The sequence below is a fragment of the Triturus cristatus genome, chromosome 2_1, assembly GCF_964204655.1.
Source record: "Triturus cristatus chromosome 2_1, aTriCri1.1, whole genome shotgun sequence".
Lineage (NCBI taxonomy): Eukaryota > Metazoa > Chordata > Amphibia > Caudata > Salamandridae > Triturus > Triturus cristatus.
In genome coordinates this window covers 197,255,374-197,281,237 of record NC_140581.1, presented here as the reverse complement: position 1 = coordinate 197,281,237, position 25,864 = coordinate 197,255,374, and the positions used below count along the sequence as shown (strand labels likewise).

Here is a 25,864-nt window from a genome sequence, read left to right as displayed (position 1 = left end):
AAAGGAGAAACGGTAATTCTACAAGCATTCTCAGACCATATCCCCAGGCACTCGAAACACACATATGTGCAGGAGTGGGCTCCGGCATTATACAATAATCATGTTGGATGGGATGAGGATTCAACCCACCACATAATTCCTTTAAAAAATACTCCAACTGCACAAAGGCAGTATCCAATAAAACAAGGAGCTAAGAAACAGGTCAGGGAGATCTTAGATCAACTTGAATACCAAGGGGTGATCGAAAATTGCACCTCATCAATGAACAATCCTTTGTTTCCCTTCATGAAACCTGACAATACATATCATCTAGTTTTAGATTACAGACATTTAAACACTTGCACTAAGACATTTGCAGTTCAAAATGCACACAGTGCCGCATTCATGAATACCATTGTGCGGAAAAAATACAAAACAACACTTGATATCTCAAATGAATTATTCTGCCAAAATATAGTGCCCGAAAGCAGGTATCTAAAAGCATTTTCAGCACTAGTGTACGGAGCAATTTCGTCAACTCCCCCAGGGGTATAGGAACAGTCCGGGTTGTTCTCGGCCAGAGTAACTAAGTTACTTCAAAAATTGGATGAATAGGCATTGTCCTATGTGGATGATATTCATCTGATGGACGATGACCTAGAAGAGCACTTGAACAGAATGAATACTATAATTTTGGGATTTGCATCTGAGGGCTACAAATTTAACTTTAAAAAATAAACAATATCCCACCTCAGTGTCCTGTTTTTAGGATATGAGCTTTCAAGTGAAGGAAAAAGCCTGGCAGCAAATTTCTTAGAAACATGCGCACTGCTCTAACCTCCAAAATCATTGTAAAATTTACAATCAATACTGGGATTCCTAAATTTTGGATAAAACATTCATTTTGGATTACCCAGAAAGAGTAAAACCTTTCTACGACTTAATAAAACCTGATTTTTCAGAAAGAGAAAGAACACAGGAACACACAGATACACTTAGTTCCTTACAAGCTGACATGATAGGAAAAAGCCTGGCAGCAAATTTCTTAGAAAAATATGCGCTGCTCCAACCTCCAAAATCATTGAAAAATTTACAATCAATACTGGGATTCCTAAATTTTGGTAGAACATACATTTTAGATTACACATAAAGACTAAAACGTTTCTACTACTTAATAAAGCCTGATTTTTCAGTACGACAATGGACACAGGAACACACAGATACACTTCGTTCCTTATAAGCTGACATGATGGCTTCCAAACACTTACAAACAGTACACAGCCTGGTGATCCGCATAATTGCGGGCCAATCTGGGTACACTTATCTGACATACAATGAAGGTGAAACAGTACCAATTGCATACAAATCACATTTGTACACAAATGCTGAGATGTGCTTTGCATCTACGGAAAAGATTCTGACAGCTGCACAGACTGCTGTGGTAAGACTAAGAGCACTGGCACAGGGGAAACGAATAATAGTAGTTACTCCAGTTCCAGCCTTAGAGGCTGCGACAAAGGCAACCGTTCCTAAGGTTAAAACCTTACATCCGAGATGGATACAATAGGCTAATTCTCTCACTGCAACAGATGTAGAATACAGGTACGACCCAAATTTAAAGATACAAGCACTTCTGCAATACGAACAAGAATATCCTCTACCAAATGAAATAATGCCTCTGGATCAATATGAATATATAATTTACACTGACGGATCTGCTCAACAGGCATAGGAAATAAGCAACAATGTAGCATGGCATGTGCAATCGTTAAAGGTCGCATGCGGGATGGAAAGTTCCACCCAAGTTACACAAAAACCCAATCTCTAGGAGACTGTATGGCACAGTTGGCAGAGTTAAAAGCCTTGATACTGGCACTGGTAAATACGGCTCGAGAGTTCCCCACACTATTTGTGTGCAATTTATTTTACTGTGTACAGTCATATAATTAATACTTGCAATACTGGGTTCACAACGGGTTCAAAGATGCAAAGGTGGCACTATTAAGCATTAAATGCTATGAGAACAGGTAGTGGAGTTGAAAACCAAACTACTGAGGGCTCACGAGATACATACACTGAGTCATCAGCGTGATGGCGTTCACGTTGAAGGAAATTCATTGGCTGATGAAGCCACAAAGGGTGCTGTACGTACACAACAAGAATAGACATTGAGATTATGGTGGCTATTATTGCTTCACGGAAAAACAGCGGTGCAGTACCAAAACGATTTCCCCTCAAGTACTCCTACAAGTTAGATGCCAATAACATTCCATTTACTCAAATTCCTGGAGTGGGGGATAGAATAATTCCAAATATGGATCATAGGTTAGGTTTAATTCTAGCTGCACATGAGGGTATAGGTTCTGCACATGCAGGATTTACGGCGACAGTTTCTTTATTGAAACAACGCTATCGGTGGCCTGGATCAACAAAGCAGACTAAAGACTATGTCTTGAAATGCGACATCTGCCAGCAGATGAAAGATTCCACTGTAACATGTCCAGAGCGGACACCATTGTTAATATCTGGCAAATTATCAGCATGTGTTTACTTGGACCACTGCGGCCCCTTAAAAAGAGATGGGGCTTACAGATATATCATGGTTGCAGTGGATTCCTGCTCAAGATTCCTATGGGTGTGGCCCCAGCGCTCAGCTGACGGTCAAACTGTTATAGAAGATGTGCGAGTCTTTATAGGGACATACACAATTGGCACATGACCAGTGCCCTGCGTTTAGCTCTCTGGCTTACAAGGAGGCCATGCGAGTATTGGGTGTAGTATTGCGGTACTCCTCTCCATACCATCCGGAGGGAAATTTGGTCCTGGAGAGGAAAAACCAAGACTTAAAGCATTCTTTAACAACTAGAGTATTAGGCATGGGTGAGAGCTGGGTAAAACATCTGTATGGAGTGCAGAGGGCTCTGAACAATATGTAAGAAGTTCTCGGGGGGCACTCCATATGAGGTCCTATTGGGGACAAGAATGTGGTTACCTGATCTTGATTGTGAAGGCGCAGTGGCAGATGAAAAACCATTTGACATCCATGATCGTTTGGCTGTTTTACAGGATCTAAAAGGTCTGACACCCTGTGATGACCTTTGACTACCATTATTTTAATTGACTTTGGTGTGTCATTTTAACCTAGCATAAATGTACAATGTCCTGCATATGCCTTGACTCTCTTAAAGGTTTCTTTCTTGTAATCTTGCAGTTTTTCAGTGGGAGCTGTCAGGGAGTAGAACAGCCTTGCCAAGACCAGAATGTGTGGGTTGTGCATTTGAAAGCATGAGAGCGAGAGATGTGTGGAATGTACTTTTTGGTCTCAGAGTGCAGTGTTATGAGCAGTGGTGCACAATTGTGCACTGTGCTGTACATTGAGAGATGAAATATGTGACGCTATAAGCAGTGGTGCACAAATGTGCACTGGGTTGTACACTGATAAGTATTATGAAGTTCTTACTATTGGCTTTGACATGACCTCATGTCATCCTAAATTCTGACTCTGCCTGGCTTGAGCTTTTTCTGCGCGCACAGCCACGCTTGCAAGTTGTTTGGGTTAATCACTTTCAAGGATTGTTTTTGTGAGAGATTGTTTAATGTACCCTGGAAGGCTATTGTGAGCTTCGTCAAGATAAAGGTTGGAACATACGAGAATGTAGAGGGGATGTGGGAACTCCTTCTTGCCATGGAGTGCTTGCTTGGAAGCTGGCCAGTTCTAGTAAGATTCCTTTGGCGCAGGGGGGCGATTCACCAACCTTCTAGTGTGTGTTTTGAGACTATAAAGCTGAGGATCGTTGACAGCTGAGTTGGGAGCTCACTTACAGAGTAGACGTACTGCTGTAAGTCAAACAGAACTTGAGTCCCGGTTGAGAGTCCAAGCCAGCATTGAACGGGCCCCCCAGCGAGAATTGGCAAGGATGTTGAGTGAACGATCGGGTGAGGTAATTTGTTTCTCACTAGTGCCATTATGATGCGTGATTCCAGTGGCTGTGGTCATTTGAGGTGTTTGAATTTTGATTATTACTATTGTGATGTGTTGTCAGTGGCTTTGATCATTTGAGGTGTTTTCATTGTGATTCAGTGTATCTTTCTTATCTCTTGCAGGACGTCCTATATTAAATTTTCTTGAATGTTATCTCATATTATTTGCTGCTTGCTTATTCATGGTATTATTCATGCATTTAACGGTTGCATTTATCAAGTGTGTTATTATTGCATGCATACAAATATATATCTCTATGTGTATTTGAATGTTGTGCATTTGGCATCTGGGAAAGCCTTTCTGTTAGAGTGCATTGTGTGAAATTAAACCCCAAGCCTTATTCTAAAAAGTGACTCTCTGCATTTTGTAAAATAAAACCCTTTTCTAATGCTGTTGTGTTTATGTCTCCTGCTCCGCCGTGTGTTTTGACCCAGCGTGTGGGAGATTCTGTATTATCTGAAAGGTGAAGCAAGACACTAGGGGGCATATGTATCAACATCTCCATTTGCGATTCTCAAATAGCGATTTTTAAAGTATCGCTATTTGAGAATTGCAAAAACGGGATGTATTTAAAAAATTGCAAACTTTTAGCGATTTCTTAAAATTCCTTAATTGCGATCAGAAAATTGCGAAATCGCAATTAAGGAATACCTGCCCATTCATTTCTATGGGCCAGGAGACCCATAGGAATGAATGGGAAGTAATTCTCAAATAGGGAATCGCAATTTGCTAATCGCAATTTGAGAATAATTTCAAAGGTGCAAGGGTGTCATGATGACACCCTGATGCACCCCTGAAATGAGCGTGTGTGTGCATATGGCGCACATGCCCTAAGGGCATGTATGAGCGCCACGTGGCACTTTGTAAAATTCAAAGAAGTGCATTTTGAAAGGAAATCGCAAATTACCACCAACTCGAAGTTGGTGGTAATTTGCGATTTCTTAAGGATAATTCGCACAACTTGGGTGCTTTTTACATATCATTTAAGAAATCGCAATTTGCGATTTCTTAAATGCTTACGCAAAATTAAGAAATCGCTAAATTAGAAATTCCTTAATTTAGCGATGAGATTTGGCTCATACATCCCGATTACCGATTTTTTAATCGCAAACGCTGTTATTTTGCGAATCGCAGCATTTGCGATTAAAAAATCGTTTGATACATATGCCCCTAGGACACAACAAAGTAATGTCCACCTGAAGCAGATGGCCACTGGGGAAGTCAAATCAGTCACGGAAAGACCTGTCTGGATCTCAAAAGTCGTGCATCTGGCCAGAGAGAAGATAGCGGACAAGGAGTAATTTGGGTCATACTACAGAAAACCTGTACAGTTCCCAGCAGTAAAAAGAACAAGAACTGTACTTCTACTGCCTCTTGCCGGAAAAAAGGAGAAAAGATTTGTCTCAATCGACCTAATCAAACTACACTATGTGGCCGATACTGAGTAGAGGCCGCATGGACTCCAATGTAGCAGATGCCCTCCTCTTGCTACAATTCAAGAGGTTCAAACGGAAAGACTCATCACGTTCAAAGAGTCCCTTGTACGGAATGAAGGACTATGCAATAATGCTATGGAACTAGTTCCCCTTGAACCCGAAATTCGAATTCAGAATCAAAGTCAAACACAAATTGCTATTCAACCAAATACAGATGTCTACCTCAACATGCCTCAACAAGAGCAATCTATGATTTCTACAAATGCTGATGCAATACCAACAATTCATCAAACTGCTTCTGGCTACTTCATAAACTTTGACACGTTTTCTTTGGATCAAAGTGAACCTGAAACTATGCCAGCCAAAAAACCATGCAAGCAGCAAGTCAAAGACTTTCTGAACTTTCTTAAAAGGTCTTACCTGGTATCACCATGGGTAGAACTATGGGTAATTTCTGGGATCCTTTTCTGGGTAAGCTTTGTAATAGTTTTTAGTATGCTTGTTAATGGAAGATATCTTCGACAAAGCTCTGCAGACCAAAAGGTGAATTTAATTTTGACACAACATCAATCATTTGACATACTGGGACAAGATTTGGCTATATTACAACACAGACAGTCTCAATTACGTTCCATCATGTTGTTAAGCTGGACGCTACAATCTTTGCATGCAGGCTATGTGCCTTGGTGTTTTATCAACAGCATGTTTCTGTTTTCCGAATACAATCTAACAGATAAACAGATAGAAATGGCACAAAGGGGAGCAAAATATACAATGCTTCGTATAAAAAAACAGGATAGATTACCATTTACAGTGGCAGAATCACCGTCCACAGAATGGTTAATCCATGGCCACATAACTCTGCCGGTCACTACTTTTCAGTTTCAGTATTGCCTTGAACAAAAGCAGGCAGGAAGATATGAAAAAATGAGTAAGGAATACATTAAGGAATCATGGGAAGTATCATACTGATTTTGATGCCGGAGTGGGGATCGAGAAGTGTTTCTTAGTGGTACAAACTGTGAGAACGCTTTAAGTGAATCACTCATATGTCAGTATATAATGTTGCACGGGGCTTGTAATGGTTCAGTAGCATTTAAGGGGTGTCCCAGCTGCAGTGATTACTTAAGCATTCGGGCTACTTTCAAATGGGAGTTACTTGATGCTGAACAGTCAAGGCTGCTGTGGAATGCTCCCGGGCATTGCATATCTAGTAACCGTGAGCTCCAGGGTTACTTGTTGATGCTAGTATTGTTTCCACCGACACATACAGTCAGGGAGGCGCCGTTATGGCCTTCACTAAATGTTTCTTTAATACCGTTTGATACTCTAAGCAGAATGAAAGCCATGCTTTTACAGAAGTCTGTGCCCTTAACTTCCGCTCAAGAGACTTTTGATCTCCAGATTGCAAGGTCTTCAGCTGACATACAGGCACTTATCCATACAAACTGTACAAACTGCCCTTTCCATTTTGTAGAAATGGTAAATCGTATCTTTAACATGTCGGATTTGACTGGCATTTTCCAGCTATTTAAGACCATAGGTTCTGGACCTCTAGGCACCTTTCAGACGTTACTTGGAGTTATACCAAACTTCATACACTCCGTATCTTTGGAGGACATCCGCTAATCGTGTTTCTAATATCAGGTATCCTGATTGTCTTCTATCTGCTACGCAATGGATGTCCCAGTCACCAAGGAGATGGAAAAAGCACTCTTGGAGCGCAAATACCGTGACCGCATGGTACAGCATCTAGGCATGCCTCGTCTAAGAGAAGTAAGTGCATCTTGGTTCCTGTCATTTCGACCAGTCTGGATGGACTGCATCTTACCTGCCCTCCGATGCCTGTTTTACGGATCAGAATGCATGTTAGACCTTTGTTTGACACTCCCATCATGTGCGCAACTGGACTAGAATGCTCTACTGGAGCCAATAACGGCCCATGTTCTGCAATGTCCTCAGTGTATTCCAATGTTGATGGCGGCATTTTGTGAGCTACCGCAGGTAGTAACTGCACCTGTTGATATGGATACTGGCTCCTTTGGCAAATATTGTTCAGATTCTGCTGAACACATCTATTCTATATGGTCGTGGACACTGTGCTATCTTTTGTCTCCCTCTTTTACAGATACATGTGTCTGTGAATGTTGTGAATGTTGTATGAGTCTGTATGAGGTTGGATGGATTTGTTGCAGTATGTATGAATCTTTTTCTTCTGTATGGATCTCTCTGCTTAATAATGTATTGCATTTAATCATGAACTTTATGGAATACTTTTGTTCACTTATATGTATATTTATAGCAAAACAGTTTTATAAAAAAAAGGATAAAAAAAGTAAATATTTTTTTATACATATATGATAACAAAAGAAGTCAAAGAAATAATGATAAAATTAATCTTATCTTGTGCTATTTTGTTGATGTCATAACATTGCTGTTTAGCCCATGCTGAATTTAGTTCTACATTGATGAAAGAAATATAGGTCATGAGGGAGTTCTCTATATTATGTTGTGTTCTTCCCCTTTTCTCCCTGACCTCGAAGTATCTTCTTTAGAGGGGGTCCCATTTTTCTGCACATGGATACCGGCTCTTCCACTGACACCCAGGCTTTGGACGGCGCACAAGCTGCCCCAGCACATGCTTCAGACTGCGTGGAACATCATCTGTGCTCAATTTATGTACTCTGCGAGGTGTTACAGGGGCCGTCTACTGCGTAAGCAAGCACCGAAAATGTTGCATCTACCAGCCAGGACACATAAACAATTGACTCATTTTTTGGCTCGTCGTGTGTTGGAATAAAATTCCCTTTTTAAACAAGCTCAAAATTTGGAACTCAAAATAAAAATTGAGATTCCTTTTATTTCTTGGGCATACATGGCTTTCAAGTGCTTATAGTGGTTCAGACTATAGCTACAGACACTTTTTTAGAGCGATGGCTTACATTCTTTTTATTTATATGTACTTTTTATAATCCTTTTAGAAATTTTTAGACGTTTCAAACATTTTAGCAAAATAGATGTTTTTAACACTTTGTGCGTACCAATGTTTAGTTCGAATGATAGTACAATCATAGGTTACATATGTCGTCCAGTCGGAAGAGGAGTGGGTCTTATATTCCATATAGGTACCCTATATAGGCGCGGGTAACACTGCAACCTTTCACCTATATCTCTCCCTACATTACATACATAACAGTTCATAGGGACTGACCTTTTACCTAGATACGACACTGCATTCAGAACATGGGTCTTTCCCTAGTTCAAAACTCATACATTATGCATGAGGCTTCTTGAAAGCACAGCAGGACTGACAGCAGGACAAACATCTACTGTATAATATCTCTGTATAAAGTTCAGGCCCGACGTCATCCCTTAGGCCGACACAGTAACACAGCAAGATTGGACCCCTGGGGAGGACTGTGGGTATATATACATCATATCTTGCTTTGGAAAGACAGAGGAGACTGTGACTTCCTGGTTGACACACTGACCAGAGACGCTGAGGTTCCTGACTGCAGACACTCCAGCTCGCGGTGGTCTAACATCCCTCGCAGGGTGTCCAACTTGAGACCAGGACGGGGGGCCATATTCTCCCATTCTCAGGTAATGGGGTTGACTAGATCCTAGAGGGATTCTTAGCATAACACCTACACAGATGTTAGGGAGGCATTAGAGGAGTATGCACTTTTATCATGTTTTTTATATACTTGTATTCATGATTATTGCAAAAAGGTAGAACTGTACCATCCCTTTACTTCCGTAGAACTGCTAATCATATATCTCTGCTACTGTTTAATGGTTATTACAGCTCATCTATTTTACACTAGAATAACAACTGTTCAATAAATTCTTAATGAAACGCCCAGACTGTTTATTCTGTGAATCTCTGAGACAAACGAAGTAAGCACGAGTGACTGAGCGAAAGGTAGTATATTGTTTCCAGGATTCTGAGGGATCAGGGTTGTGATGTTCTGAGGTTGCCAAAAACGTTTCTCTCCCCGATAAGAGGAGATCCTAATGACACTGCGAGCTAGCTGATACAGATAGGTTAACATATCCAGTGGTGCTGCACTCAGTCAGTCTGCCACCAGTCCCACAGTTTATGTTATCCAAACATGCTAATCCTGTATAGGTAATATAGGAACTACGTGACAACACAGACCCTACTATTCAGATACGCTACAGCAGGCAGCTATACGAGCTTTGCCGGTGGTCGGAGGTACAAGACAGGGTTGCCCTCATCTCCTCTCCTCTTAACTCTAGCAACGGAGCCCTTGGCGACGAGAGTTAGACAATGGGGTGGGGACTGAGGCATACCCCTTCCAGACACCACACACACCTTCTTGTTGTATGCCAATGACATCCTTTTCTATCTCAGGGATGTTACTGATGTTTACTCACCGATTGCCAGGCACTTAGCCGAGTTTGGTGATCTGTCAGACCTCTGGATTGGCTGGCACAAATCATGTGTGTTCATTTTGTCGCTGGCATTGTTCCTGAAGCACCTTGCCCTTGGGAAGGGCTTGATCCTCTGGGAACCCACTTCCTTTCATTACGTGAGCATTTGCTTCTTTCATGCCACCCCAGACCTACTGGATGCTAACCTGACAGCAGCAGTGACAGCCATCAGTTACTGGGTGGTTTTCTGGCAATCACTCCCCTTGTTCCTAGCAGGCATAGTAGCTTTCCAGCCTACTTTACTATATCGCAAACGTGCTTATCACTCTTCCCCATGCGTTCATTCAGGGATAGCACACCCTCGTGGGGGATCTCATATGGCACAACTCACATTGACTTGCAGCACTGTCAAAGCTCCAACTTTCTCCTAACCAGGCTAGTCTCTTTGCACCCAACTATGAATGATATTTCCTAGCAGCTCAGCTTCAGTGGCCTATGTATTGGCTGGCGGGCCAATATCTGTAGGACACGAGCTACTCAGATCCTTCGCTAGCCATAGCATCACTGCTCTGGCGCTTGCTTCCCAGGATCCGGAGACCCCTATGTCCCTCACGGTTGCTTCAAGTGGCCCTCACATCCTTCGTATACACTGTTCATCTCTACTCTGGGCCTCTGGGGTGGCTACATTACTGACTGTCAGCGGCGCCCCTGGACTCAGGTCGGTTTGTCCACATTGTGGGGCTTGTTTCAGAATGGCCAGCTTTTGTCCTTTGTGGCTCTGCTGGACCAATTTTGCCTGCATTAAGGCAAGTTCCTGGTTTATGCTGCAGTGTGCAGTGCTCTCGATGACCTTTGGGGGGGTTCAGGGTTAAAAGACCCTCCACCCACACTCTTCTCCATACTCTTTACACTATGGGGGGGTGGTCACTGGGTGATCAACTGTCTGGCTGACTCCTTCACGTGGGTTCCCCGAGTCATCCTCCAAACACTCCAGGATACATGGGTAGAGGAATTCGGAAGGGCTCTCTATGAGAAAGAATGAGCCCCAATCCTTGGCCTATCTGACAAAGGCCTCTAGGAATGCCTGTCAGCATCTGTTTCACTCCTACATGCTTCATAGAGCCTATCTCTCCCCTCAACGCATCTACAGGATCTTTCCATGTGCTTCCTACAGATGCCCCAGATGCTCTGTGGTGATGTGCGGGGACAGAGACTGGGGCTCTCCGCCAGGAGGAGGAAAGGGGTTAACGCTGTTGACTGATTGCACTTGTCGGGGGCGGCTGCTATCCAGATTGATTGACCCATTGGCCTCTCCTGCATATTCACCACCGGCAAACATCCCTGACCACTGCCTGACCCCTGAGCTAAAGGACCATTCACAATAAAAGGACCCCCCCAGCCCCATGCTCCAGCTCCAGCCCTGCTTCTCCCACCTCTTCCCAGCCCTCCCTCTCCCCAACCACCTACCTCTCCCAGTTTTGTTTCTACCCCATCCACTCCAATGCATTGGCCCTCGTACCCCAACAGTGACACTCAAGTGCTGTCACTGGATACATATACTACTTAGGGGCCTCATACCAGCTGACCCCTGTTGCCTCTTCAATCTATTCCTTGCTTCTTGTTGTATACCATGGGAGGAAATGGGTGACACCTGGGCTATATGTAAAGGGTTGCAATTGGACTTGGTGTCAGCACTGTTTATATAATGTTGCATGTGTTAAACCCAATAAAAACAGTTTTTAACAAAAAGCATGACACTTCATGGGACATCCGTCTAAAACAATTGCCTTGTTATCTCAATTTCAAGGTCAAAGAAAGAACAATAGTCAAAATAGTGTAGTCTGAATTGTCGTACTTTTACCTTATATGCTTGAAGGAAAGCATCTTAGACTACCATCTTGATGCTTATTGGTTTAATCAAACATTCCTAAGATGACATTGTAAATTCCATTACATATAAGTCCCCAATATAAAAGAACTGCCATTTGACCACTTGTCAGAAGAGTTCCTTTGCCCTAGATTATCATGAGCAAGATACTGCAAGGCCAGATGATGATCCTGTCTGCCAGAGATGCTACCACTGTATCGCACTTTCTACTGAAAGCTGATACTGAACCAGGGAGGAATTGATGCTGAATTCGTTTTGTCCTTTGCAGGAAACACGGCTTCATTGACTCATATATGCTCATACATGCTATAAAGAAGTTATGCGGTGCCCTCACCCTCCTTAAGAAAATCGAGATGCAAGTTATTCTACTCTCTATGCTCTCCTAGTGTAGCTCATAACATTAGGTTTTAGAGTGTTAGGTTTTCGATGACATTTGAACCATGGTAGATTTTATTTTCATTGTTTGCACCTTGCATTTGTACTGTTTTCGTTCTATTGGATGTGGGTTTTTTAAATGTGTTGAGAAACAGGGTGCACCTGTTGAAAACAATGTTCTTTTTAGTTAAAGTGTCTTTTCTCTTAGTACACCTTGTATGTGTGTGATTGAAGAGGTTGGAAAAGGTTTGTTTTTGATCATCACAGTGTCCATGGGTCCCTGTTTAGGGACTGTTAGTAACCCAAAAGCATTGATGCCACTTCCACTATGTTTTGGGTGGGGTTCTGCAGGGCAACAAAACCCTGTTCCCCACATTCAGGCATGGTGCATTGAACTAAGTTCACTCAAGTCACCAATGGGTGTAAAAGCAAACCTTGTAGGGCTGCACCAGAGACTCAGTTTACTCAACATCAGGACTTCCAGAGTGACTCCTAGGCTAGTTGGCAGGCCTCCGATCAGAGTCTCATGGACAGAAATAGCTCCAACCATCTTGAACCCACACCTGGACCAAGCCTGAGTAAGTCTTGACCCTCCAATTGGTGCCATTCCAGCCCTGGACTCTTGGAAGTGGTGTTAAAGTTGCCCAGATCCAAAACTTTGGATTTAAAAATGATTCCACTGAAAAGTGTTCTGAGAACTGAGAGGAGCCTGGACCTACCTTTTATGTTTGAGGTACTTGATCACTATCTGCTGATATTTCTAAAAGTACATTAAAATAAATAGCACACTCTGGTACCCTCTTACAAATGAAGTCTTTTCACGCTTATACCCTCTCAGAAAAGGTTCCATGATATGCAGATTAGAGGGCATGAATGTTAATGACTGAGAGGAGGTCTCAAGTTGTGTGATCATAGTGTGTGGAGAAAACTACTGGCATTCCAGCATGCTTCAACCATGAAAATCAGACACAGGACTGTTTGAATGACTCTTTTTTATAGTAAAGATATAATTTTGTTTGACATGTATTTTGCATTAAATATTTACCTTGTGGCATGGTTAAACAATCTATGACCTGATTGCAGCTCGGACATAGGGTCTGATGCTGTCCATGTACAAGAGGATCCCCAATTTTCTGAAAACTGCACCTACTGTATCGAAGACATTTTAAAGCTGGTAAGATGTGCTGGTTCCCAGAGTCTGACAGTTCACAACGTTTCAAAACACTGCCTGCGCTTGATACTAAATGGTACATTTATAAGAGTATTACAAAGTTGTAAGCTGGAAATTTGCTTTAGAAATGACACGGCACAAATGCGTTTCAGGATGATTTTGTTTTTAACTCGGGGTTGTGTGTTTAATTCGTTCACACAGAGTATGTATTTCCGCATTTAGAAAAGGTCAAAGTTCTTAGATTACTAGCACGATGTTAACGCATGTACACATTTGGGTTGTTGTATTTTGGTCACTCTATTAGGGATGCATGAAAATAGGAGTCTAATTACATCGGCAGAGGTGCGCATTACATAACAACAGTTCATGTGAGGCGGGGAAGGGCACTGGGAACTGAAATGTATTTCCTTTCATTTTATTGTAGTTACTCCCGAAGAAGGGCACGAGCTGCCCGAAATGCATTGGGTCTGGGTCACATAAGTTTCCATAGAGCCATGAAGAAAAGTGAATCCTCCTTTGGTTTGAAGAAAAACCATCATAGGCATATGTTGAACTTGTGGTCAAAGTTTGGAATAATCTATTTGTTTGGTGAAAATGAACTACGTATTAATTGAAGGCAATGAAACATGGTGAAAATAAAGAGAAAAGTATTGGAACTCATCTGTTGGTTGATACACTGTAACGCTGTGCTGGGTCATGACTAGGTTCCCACATATGGTTCAGATTTATAAGAAAGTCACACGTCGCAGCAAGTCACCTAGCTGCGCTGCCTGACAGGGAAAATGCAGGAATGCGCCATATTTAAAAGAATATGGCGCACTCCTGCCTTTGTCCCTTCACTGGTGCCATTTTGACTGCCTAACGCCAATGCAGGTGCAAGGGTGCCTGCTTTGTATGGAGGATTGTTTTTGTGCAAAAAGGGGCTACTTCCTTACAAAAACAATCTTTAGAGGGATGTTACTTTTTTATGAGGAAATATTGAGGAGAAATAAAGACAATTCTTCCTGTTACGCCTCACCTGAGAAGGCACATCTTTTTGGTGCATTTCCAGGTCTACTAGCAGTGGTAAATCTGGGAATGCATCAAACTCCATGAGAGTTGCATGGGAACATCCACGCAACGCCCATGGAACGCCTTCCCAGAGCAGAGTAGCACAATGCAGCGATTTACACTGCATTCCATTATTCCTGATTTATCCAGCCACTCAGGGCTAATCAAAGTGGCTTGATAAATCGCATTTTGGGTTAGCATCGGGTATGTACCATGTTGCATGGTGCAAACGTGACGTGAACCCCTTCATAAATTGGCCCCTAAAGTTACACAAAGCCCCTCTTTGCTTTGCTGCTCAAAATCGTTAGATGTCCATTAATCTGGTGAAATGGATTTTACAGTGAGAATTCTTTCGCTACTTGCCATTTTGAAATAACCTGCCAATTTATTAGTTATCTATCTCAACCTGCCTTGACTTGTATTCCAATGTGGTTTAGTGTATTCAAAATTTCAAAGGAAATACATTGGGATGTTTTTCAATAAAGTTTTCCAATGTTTCTTCATCATATGAATTGATGTTTTTTTCATAAATGTGCCAGTGGGGGCCCTACATTTTTTAACACGGAGTAAAAACTATGCCAGATTTTCACATGAAATAAACTGGCATGCAAAACATCTAAAAACGAATAAGTTACATAGGATGACGTGAAGTAAATGTTCTCTCTATCCTTTTGTGGCTGCTTTACATATTCAAATATATTAGCTTTCTAAGATTGAAAGCTAATTAGCCTATAACATTGATGGAGGTACTGAAGTACTTGAATACTAAAATTGTATCGACATGGTGTCATGAATGAGCCGTATTACTCTTTAAAGTGCAAAAAGGCTACAAGGCTATAAGGAGCAGCTAATTCATAACATGCAATTTTAATGAGAGCGTAGTTATATCCTAAAGCCACAGCAGAGCAAGCAGCCCTCTTCTCCCCTGAAAGATACATTAATTGGTGCAGAATATTTAAAAAGGACTTGGAGTGATGGTTTTATTCTAGAGTGTCTGGTCGCCCCAAGGAAAGCAGGGTGTATGTCTTGTTCTTAAATAATGTTTGAGAGGATGAACTCATTTGTTACAGTGTGACAGCTCTAAGCGGACTCGATATTGAAGAGGAGAGACGTAGGTTTGTGTTTTAAATCTCCTAGAATTTTCAAAAAGAAAAGTTAACTTTGAGAAAACCTTTTGGAATAATGTGAAATGGGGAAAGGCCTGCTCAGTGCACCATTAGACTAATTTGCTAATGTCACATAGCACATAAAAATAATAGGAGTTAGAATTGGTCATCCAGAAGTAGATGGAATGGCAATGTGATTGTTTACACGCTTGAGCAAATAGGCACTTTTAGGTTTCGCCTGCACAGGCGAAATCTTTTGCGTTCAAGAAAAAAAATCTTAAAAGGGGGTGAGCCAATTACTTACCATTGGCTCACTCCCACGTGGCTCCTACATCACTTTACTTGTCACTGGCTGGCTATCACATCTCTCCCTCCTCACTTTACTTACCATTGGCTGGCTCCCACAACAACAACGACACCGTACTCCTCATCGCAGTCTTGCAACTCCTCGGAACTTACGCATCGCCCTCTGTTCACCGCATCCCCGATGCCAGATGCTCAACGAAGATGCAACATGACCTCGCTTCGCAGCCCTGAGTGCATCACAGAACCAATGCATCGTTTCAGAGGCGGCTCATCTTCCACGCGGATCCCCGCAATGCTTTGCAACCAAGGTTTGAGGTCCTCTGTTCAGGGGGCCTAACAGGGTTCCTGAAGCCGGCTTGTGCTCCATCGTGATCGGCCTGAACTTGTGACTTTGAGTGCGTCCAGATATCCCTTGTTGGTGCTTTGTGCTTTTTGTTGCTATTTTCACCCCAAAATTAAAATTTGATATCTTTGGATCTAATGATTGCATTAATGGCATTTTGGTCTTGATTTATTTATTACAACTTATTCTATTTCTCTAAATCTGTTGGCTCCTTTTATGGTGTGTTTTCACTGTTTTGCTCTTTGAAGTGTTGCACAGATACTTTACTATTTGCCTCTAAGTTAAACCTGACTGCGCTTTGCCAAGCTACCAAGGGGGTGAGCACAGGTTAATTTGGGGTTTGCTGGTGCCTTACCCTGACAAGAATTGTGGTTGCTGCTTGACCAGGGCTTACACCACAGTCGAGTTCAGCGGTGAGGATTTGGACTTGTATTTGTGCAGTACAATACAGTAATTTTGTTTTACACTACCACACCACATAAGTGATTTAGGACCAATTCATTTTTTTAGTTCTTCTTGTTTGTCTGCTTTTGGCTTTTCCAAATCTACTCTCATTCCACTTCTGGATTGTCTGAGACCATACCTGCAGCACTGGAGCTTGAGCTGGCCAACCTGGAAAGCTACACAGTGGGTGAGATTAAACAGTTCTGCTAGGAAAGGGGACTAAACATGAAGAAGGGCACCGAAAAGTTGGAGCTGCAGAAAGCTCTGAAGGACTTGACATAGGTCTACCAGTAGAAGGCAGCCACAGAGGAGGATGAGGATTACTTGGAGGATCATGGTCAAGACCAGGACAAATGAAGAGGGCTAAGATCAACCAGCTGTCTTCATTAGCAGGTGACTACTCCTCAGAGAGCAAAGATGGAGTGCCATTGAGAGGGAAGCCTTTGCTGTTATCTGGTCCCCGAAGAAGCTGACACCATGCCTATTTGGTACTCACTTCTGTGTTCAAACTAACCACAAACCCCACAGATTGCTCATACAGGGGGAGAATCCAAAATTGTTGAGGTGGTCCATTTCCCTAAATGGGATGGACTTCACAGTGGAGCATAGACCTGAGACTTCCCATGCTAATGAAGAGAACTTTCCAGGTTTTCCACATAGAGAATAAGGCCTATTAGGGTTTAGCTTAGATGAAAACCACCTTTAGTCTGGGGAAAGGGAGCTTGTAGGAAAGTCACCATTTTTGCCCTGGTCACCCCCATTTTTTAACTGATACTGGTGGTTACTGATTCTGAAAGTGCCCTGGGCTCTGCTAACCAGGCCCAGGGCGAGTGCTGTGTCCTCTAAAGGTATATGGTAATTGGTATTATTGGTTAACCTCTTCAGTGCCCATGACGAGATAGTCTCGTCATGGAGCACGGTTGCGCTGTGCCCATGACGAGACTATCTTGTCATGAACCCCACCCACTAGTGCAACGTCCGGCACAGGAGGGGGAAAGGGCGTGGCACTGAAGGGGTTAATTGGAAAAGACAATCTATCTATAAGTCCCTAGTATATGGTAGGGCATGCAGGTTTAGAGAGCCTTGTGGACTTAATGCACTTAAGTGTTCACTACTGTGGTGTCTGGTATCATTTCAAAGCCAGGCTTGCCTTTGTCATGAGTGTTGCACCACATCACACTTTACGTGCCCCCGCACAGCCACCTACCCCTTAATTATTCCCCTTATCGCTGGCAGCGGTAGCAGTAAACATCGTCTAATAGTGGCAAGAAACCACCACTTATTTTCATATTGTAACCCTGGTGGCAATGTGGTAGGTGCAATTGTTTTTTACTTCCTAACGTGAAACAGTGCCCTATTCATTTTGCGCACTATTTATCACCTAGGTAGCAATGGTAGGTCCCAATTGTTGTCTAATCTCGGGTTAAAAACATTGCATATGCTACCAAGCATGAGAACTCTTTAGCACTGCACGTCCATCATGTGCCTTTCATGAGTCAAGTACTGTTTCCACGTGCCCTTGTGCAAACCGTCAAACCTGTGCACAGCATGCATGAAGATAGGTGGATGACTGCACCAGTATGCTACGTGCCGACAATTACAAGTTGGGACTGCTTTCATGTGCAAACCGTCAAACATATGCACAAGTAGATGATTACACCATTATGCTAATTGCCGATAATCAGACACATGCACTTAATTATCTCCTGCAACTTTTAAGCCACTCTGCACTAGAACTCAGTGCTTGGCTCACCTGGCTCCAGCTGAGGCCCGTGGCTGCCTCCACTCTGGCTCCATTCCTCTGCAGCAACGATGGGGTCCGGTGGTGTTCTGGCACTCCTCTTCAGGTTTCTGCTGCGCCGTCTGCAATTACCACATTTTCTAGAAAAGAAAAGACACAAGAAATGTGAATTTCTAACATGCTCATGGCGTTAAAGCAAATGTGCTTCACAAAGCCAAGATCAAGGTAAGCCAGTTTTTTTTTACAGTATGCAGAGTCTGAAAGCGCTCCCCTTCATTTTTTGAGCAGCACAAGAAGTGTTTAATGCGTTTGGTGAACAGTGTTGTCTAGTGCAGTGACAGTAAAACTCAAGGGTGCACAAGAACCAGGAAAGACGTATTTCCTCTAATAGTTGCACCTGTGAAAACGGGGACCTTGAGACTTTGAACTGTAGCTGATTTGTGGGCTTTAAGAGACTGAGGATATGTTGGATGGTGGCCAGGGCCAGTTGGGCGGAGTGGAGTTCTCTAGTGGGTGTGTGGAACGAGAGGCGGTGGTTGAGGTATGCGGGGCCTGTGTCGATTAGGGCTTTGTTGGCATGTCTGAGGAGCTAGAAGGTGATTGTTTTGTTGACTGGATGGCTGGTAATGTGGCTGCAGTGGGGGATGTTGAGGATGAGGCTGGTGGAGGCATTCTGGATGCTTTTTAGTTTCTTGAGGAGTTTATGGGTGATGCTGGCATACAGTGCATTGCTATAGTCTAGTCTGCAGCTGTGAGTGCATGGGTGACCATCTTTCTGGACTTGGTGGGGATCCACTTGAAGATATTTTGGAGCAGGTGTAGTGTGTGGAAGCAGGATGATGAGATGGCATTGATCTGGCAGTTCTTGGTGAGCGAGGAGTCCAGGATGATGCTGAGATTTCATGTGTGGTCTGTGCATGTGAGGAGTCATCCCACACAGAGGGAATGGAGCCCAGGATAAGGACTTCAGTCTTCTCTGAGTTTAGCTCAGTTTGAGGCTGTCCTTCATCCAGGTGGTGACAGCCCTCATCCTGCTGTGAAAGTTGGCAACTGTGGGTTCTTTGATGAGGCAGAGGAACAGCTGGGTTTCGTTGGTGTATGAGACGATATTGAGTCCGTACTTCCTTATGATGGCTGTGAGTGAGGCCATGTAGATGTTGAAGAAATTGGGGCTCATGGAGGATACCGGAGGCACTCCGCAGCTAATTTCTGTGGGTTCCGAGTGGAACGGTGATAGCCTGACTCTCTGTGTTAGGCCGATGAGGAAGGATAGGATCCATTCCAGGGCATTTTCATGGATGCTGGCATCATAGAGTCTTGTGGGAGATGGTGTCGAAGGCGCTTGAGTGGTCCAGGAGGCTGAGAGCTGCAGTTTTGCCTTAGTCGAGTAGGGTGCGGACATTGACTGTGGGAAAGAGGAGGGCAGTCTCCGTACTGTGATTGCTTCTGAAGCCGGAAAGTGGTCTAGGATGTGGTTTGCCTCGATGAACTCTGAAAGTTGGTAATTGATTGTCTTCTTGATGACCTTGGCTGGAAAGAGGAGCAGAGAGATGGGTCGGAAGTTCTTGAGGTCCTGCGGGTCGGCAGAGGGTTTCTTTAGCAAGGGGTTGATCTCTGCGTGTTTCCAGTCTTCCGGGAATGTGGCAGAGTTGATGGTTGATGGTGAGGCAGAGTTCGGGGGCGAAGGATGTGGTGCGGGCAGGGGTCAGAGGGTGATCCTGAGTGGATACTCTTCATGATTTTGAAGGTGTCATCAATGGTGAGAGGAGTCCAACTGATCAGGGTCTGCTGGGGCCTGGTGTTATTGGGTGTGGTGGTTGAGAGTGGGGTGAGAGTTTCTTGAATATCGAGGTCATTGAAGCTGTTGTAGATCTACTTAATCTTGCTGTGGAAGAAGGCACTGAGGTTGTTGCAGAGGTCTTGGGAGGGTGGGATGTCTGCTTTCCTGTGCTGGGTTTGGTGAATTCTTTGACTATGGCAAACACTTCATTTCTATTGTGCGCATTGGTATTGATCCTTTATTGCAGGACCCCTTTCTTTGTTGTTCTGATGAGGTGGTGATGTGCGGTGACAGCAGTTTTGAAGGCTGAGTGGTCTTCCATGGTCTTGCTGTTCCTCTACCCCTTCTCGAGCCATCTACAGAAGCGTCTGGACCCATGCTGGTCGGCGGAGAACCAGCTGGCTTTTTTGGAGTGTGGTTTGCCTGCTGCTTTCTTGATAGGAGCCAGCGCATTGGCTCAGTTGGAGATACATTGGTGGAGGTTGCAAGCTGAGGTATTAGCATCCATGCAAGTTGGAGGTCGTGTGTTGCTGAGGAAGGTGGTGAGCTGTTCTTCAGTGACCTTGTTTCAACTTTTGCTAGGGTAGCGTTGGGCATGGTGGTGTACGGTTGGTTTGGTGAAGGAGAAGTGGATGCAGCGGTGGTCGGTCCAAAGCTGCTCGGAGGTGGGGCTGAAGGAGATTTTATCGTTGGCACAGAAGACGGTTTTAGCATGTGTTCTGCTGAGTGAGTTGGAGAGGTGACTCATTGTCTGAGTCTTAAGGCGAGCTTTTCCAGCAAGGACAATGTATTCTTGTTATTGGGGTTGCCCAGGTGAAAGTTGAGGTCACCGAGGAGGATGTAGTCAGAGGAGGCAAGAGCATGGGGTAACATGAAGTCGAGGATGGAGCTGCTGAAGGGTGGACGAGGTGCGGAGGTCTGTAGATGAGGATGCCATGGAGGGTGGTGATTGGGTTGGTCTGAACCTGGAAGTGGAGGTGCTCCATGTTGGTCGTGTGGTCATCTGAGTGGGTGGTGAGGTGGAGGGGGCTTTTGTGTGTGATGGCGATGCCTCCACCCGGTTTGTTGTTGCGGTCCTTGTGGATGATCTTGTAGCTGTCCGGGATGGCAGTGGCTATGTCTGTGGCAGAGGTGGTGTTCATCAGGTTTCTATGAGGAAGGCGATGTTGGGGCGGCCGGAGTCAAGTAGGTCCCAGAACTCCATGGCGTGTTTGTGGAGGGAGCGTGTGTTGAGCAAGATTCAGCTGAGAGAGTCTGCTGTGGTATGTGTTAGTCATGCGGTGGGTGGGACTGGTGTGTGGTAGGAGGCGAAGGTGCAGCTGCAGTAGAAAGGGCCCTGGGTGTCATTTGGCGATGCCCAGAGGCAAAATAATGGATAAAATAAATCCAACAACTTGCCAAGATCGGACTTAATATAACTTTTACAGGAAAGTAGTTTTAGAACTTACTATCCAGAGGTTACCTAAAACAGCCCTTCTGCAGCCTTTTCGGATTAGTCATCCTTTTACAGCCTGAACCAAACTTCCCCCTGAGTAGGTGTGCAGAGGTCTGAGGCTGCGGGAGGAGGTTAGCTCCCTGGAGAAGCCAGGAAGAAGAAGGGAATGTGGGAGCCAAGATGGACTTCAAAGGAAGGAGAACAGATACCATAAGACCCAGGCCAGTTTCCACCTTCTTGATCACCAGCCAGATCAGAGCTCCCTAATGAGATTAGGAGAGGGGCTGCAAGGGAAGTATAGTCTCATGTTAGCTACACTTTTGGGTTCAGTTACACTGACACACACACCAAGGAAAAAAAATCTTAATTTTGATTTTTGGAACTACAGTGCATTCTAGGTCCAGAATTTCCAGTATTTTGCAGCAAGTGGTCATAGCTCAGGGGGGTAGCTTTACCCCTATTTGTTGGGGTGTTCCCACCTTCTGCCAGCCCAGAATGAAGGATATATATGGGGGAGATGCAGGAGCTCTTCAGAATAATGCCTGCAACAAAAGAAGTAGAAGGTGGAAGGCAAGAACGGGGCCGTGTGTTCGGAGGTGGAGGGCGAGCTTCCTGGCTTGGGCGGGGACTGAAGGGACGCTTCGCCTACAATTGGCCAGGCGTGCTTCCAATGACAAAGTGCAGGATGCTGCCAGGGCGTGGGGGGTTCTGGTGGAAGAGCTTCGCCGCTTGGGGGAACAGGAAGAGGAGGGTTCGGCTCAGGCGTGCGCGGCCCGGCCTGGGAGGAGCGTGGAGGGACCTGCTGGGACTGCCGGGGAGACTACTCAGGAGGGGACCGCTTGAATATTCCTCGAGAGTTGTCGCTATTTGTGCAAACTTCTTGCGATGTGTATGGAGGTCGAGCTTCGGGGTGGTATGCATATGAGTGGTAGAGTACAGCCTTTGGTACTTTTGAGAACATTGATGGGGTTCGTTCCATGATTCCGAGTTCGGCTCCCTGGCTGCGTGGGCACTTTAAGCCTCACCGCGGCGGGGGAGACCGAGGCAGGCACACTGACGGGGGGGGTGGGGGTAGAGAGGGAGCGGGGTGGGGGGTTAGGAATGGCAATGTTGCGGAACTGCTCTCTTTTGTACTGTCATCACTTGCCTGGTTCTCCTACACAAGATTATTGTATGTAACGCGGATTTCAGGATGCTACAGTTGGGGAAAAACTAATAAAAATTGTTTAAAAAATAAAAAAAAAGTAGAAGGACTGCCCAGCTGGACTCGGACTGCTCCACAAGAGACTCACACTAGGAAGGACTGCATCTGCTGCACTCACAAGGCTCCACAAAGAAAGAACTGTGCATTACTCAAAGTAAAAGGAGTGCAATCCCTGATCAGCAGCAGGTACAACAAAGCTGGAAGAAGTCACCTGTAAAGACAAGGAGACGATTACCCTAGCTGACCAGTTGGAATTGGATGTTACTGGACTGCACAGGTTTATCGTGGGAAATTGAATCCTAGCTCCCAGGAGGAAATCCGGCGTCTCTGAACCCTTAGCCTGAGCTAGTGGACACTCATTTTCCCCCAAAGTATGGAAACTTTCAGCAGAGTTTTGCAGAAAAGCCCCTGGAGGAGACCGGTTTGATGTTGAGAGTCAAGCTACCATTGTTGGCCTGACTGCGCTGATTTGTCCTGCTGAAAGCTCCTAAGCCAACAATGTCAAGGACAAAGACTTTCTGAGGCTCCCAGTGGCATTGTGTTGCAGTCGGCATCCATCCTCAAATCGGATGCTGGATTCGGGGAACCAAAGGACTCCTTGTTGAGGCAGAAGCTCCAAGAAAAAACACTAAGGGCCTAATTTAGATCTCGGCAGATTGGGTACTCCATCCCAACGGTGACAGTTATCCCATCTGTCGAAACATAAATCCCATTATGTCCTAAGGGATATACATTTCGGCAGAATGGATGTCCGTCACTGTTGTGATGGAGTAACTCATCCAACAAAATCTAACTCGTTCCGTGCTTATGACGGAACCACGCCGTCATGAGCCACGGTTGCCGTGTGCTCATGACGGAGTGGTTCCGTCATGCTGCGGCCGTTGGCGGCCGCGCCGCCCACGCGGCGCTAATTCCCCGCCTGTGCGGGCGATTAGCGCCGTGGGCGGAGTCATGACGGAACCACTCCGTCATGAGCACAGCCCAACCGTGGCTCATGACGGAGTGGCTCCGTCATGAGCACAGCGCCACCGCGCTGCCCCCAAACCCCCCCCCCCAGCGCTGCGGCGGAATTTCCGCCGCAGCGAAGGGGCTAAATTGGTCCCTAAAATCAAAGGTAAACTTTTGACCGTGACCTAGCCCTCAGCCTATACATTTGAATTTGACCTGGTTCAGCATGACCAGATAGCAGTGATTGGCACTTTAAACTTGAACAGTTTTTTATTTAATCTTTGAAAATTCTAATCCCCAGTTCCCTTCATTGAGTGTTTGTCATGTTGAAGTTGTTTTAAAGGTAAACATATTCTCTATTGTTACTTTTTTACTGTTTTGGTGAAATTAAACACTTTACACATACCTGACTCCTAAGCTAAGCTTGATTGCTCGTTTGCTAATGTTCCAGGGTTTTAGCAAGGATTAAATTACTGAGACATGACAGGACCTATTAGTAATTGTGGTATTATTACTAGCTGGGGGGGAATACCCCCACCTACTAATAATCCACTTTCCCACATTAAGTAACTTGTTCTTCCTGCATATAAAATATGTGCCTCTTGAACAAATTTCCAAGACAGAAGCACTGATCTAAGAAACTAATCAATTTACATAACATCTCCATTTTTCGATGACAGGGCAAGGTAGACCCAGAAAAATCTGGAAAACTGCCTTTCTTCAATATGCTGCAAATAAATCAGACTCATGGCTCACATGCATTTTTTATTTATTCTTAGAATTATGTTGCCACAGCTTAGATGTTTTATCCTTCTTGCTGGTCTTAATAGCTCCGAGGTTTATACGATGGTGCAAATTGATAATATATCAGGAAGCAAAGACGTGCTGATATATGTACTTCAAATATATGCCCTGTTGAGTTCTGAAAATCAATAATGAGCTTTATTAAAAATCAAATACAAAAAAAACATTACATTATCATGATAATGGCACACAACCAGTAATTCTGGGCATGAAATTACCTCCATATCATTACCATGAAATATATGATCAGCCCCAAAAGGTGAAGTGTATTGTAAAAGCTGTGTATTTTAAAGCATGCAACTTTTGCTATATAAGAGCCCTTTTAAACAAAAATATAGAGTTCATGTCATTTTGGACCAAACAGAAAGCCCTTTGATCTCTGAGCGCCACCTCCTGAGCAGGACCAAGATTGGGTTCCTCACTGTGTGGCCGAATTGGTTACACTGTAAATTGAATTTATGGATAATGTTAACTCCCTTTTATTCCTTAGGCATCTCAAAAGGACTGTTGCAGGGAAATGTGAACCGAGGGATCAGTGTTCCAGCAAGTGGGTCAATGTTGCAAGTCCCAGAGTGCATTATGCTGCATGATAAAAGCAATAGATTGGAAGATGTGTGGTAAATATTTCGTTACCGGTACTATTTTTTATGCGGTAAAATCTATCAAGAATAACTCAGTAAATATAAGAGGCAGAATCCGTGGTATTAGAGGGTTTAAAAATGCTTTATTCCTATACAAAGGAAGACAATTCGAATTGTGGGCCTTCTGTTCCATCACCACGAAAGTTCAGGAAGGAAGGGAGCACATATTATTGACAGATAGGCAGTTTTATAGAAAATACATTACAGTGAAACAGATGCAAGAGGCGTAACAGCTGATAAAAGGTGCATACGTAGCTAATAGAGGGCGTAATTCAAGAAACGTCACTAAACATGATGTCATAAGTGGGTGGATCCATAAAAGAATCCTGCAATGTCAGCAGAAATGTTTGGCAAAGATGCGCACGCAGCCGCATGACGTGTGATTGACGTGCAACTAGAGGGTGAAGGGGACTTGACATTTAGCTCTACATGTGGAGACAGAAGTCTGGGGTTATGTCAACCTAATTCCAAATCATATCTAATATCCTATGTTTAAAGAACTGTGTTATCCAAAAGGAAAGGTCTCTTAGGATAGAATCTTATTCTATACTGACTATACTGACTGTTAGTGCGTGTACAAGCGTCTAAGTGTCTACACTAGATGCGAGGGAGTAGGAATATTCCATGGTAACGGGGCTATGAATTACTTGCATGAGGACAGCGAGGCCTGGCCCTTTGCACGGTAGCTGGAGGAGTGTTTACCTAAACTACTAGACAGGAATGCATCGGATGGGGAGCGAAGGAGATAATCTCGAAGGTGAAATACAGTTTTTTGGCAGGCGACAGGCTGGATCAGGAACCGTTAGCCGCGCAAGGAGTAAGACAAAGTTCAT

The 25,864-nt window shown here is 44.1% G+C and overlaps 1 long non-coding RNA gene across 1 annotated transcript in view; it reads right to left on the bottom strand.

Annotated features, from left to right (window-relative positions):
• LOC146863962 (uncharacterized) overlaps positions 1-25,864 on the bottom strand; it is a 336,075-nt gene that overhangs the window by 253,871 nt on the left and 56,340 nt on the right. Inside the window, exon 2 of the long non-coding RNA XR_014976593.1 lies at positions 18,232-18,359. This is a non-coding gene — a long non-coding RNA (uncharacterized LOC146863962). The remainder of the gene's footprint in view (positions 1-18,231; positions 18,360-25,864) is intronic.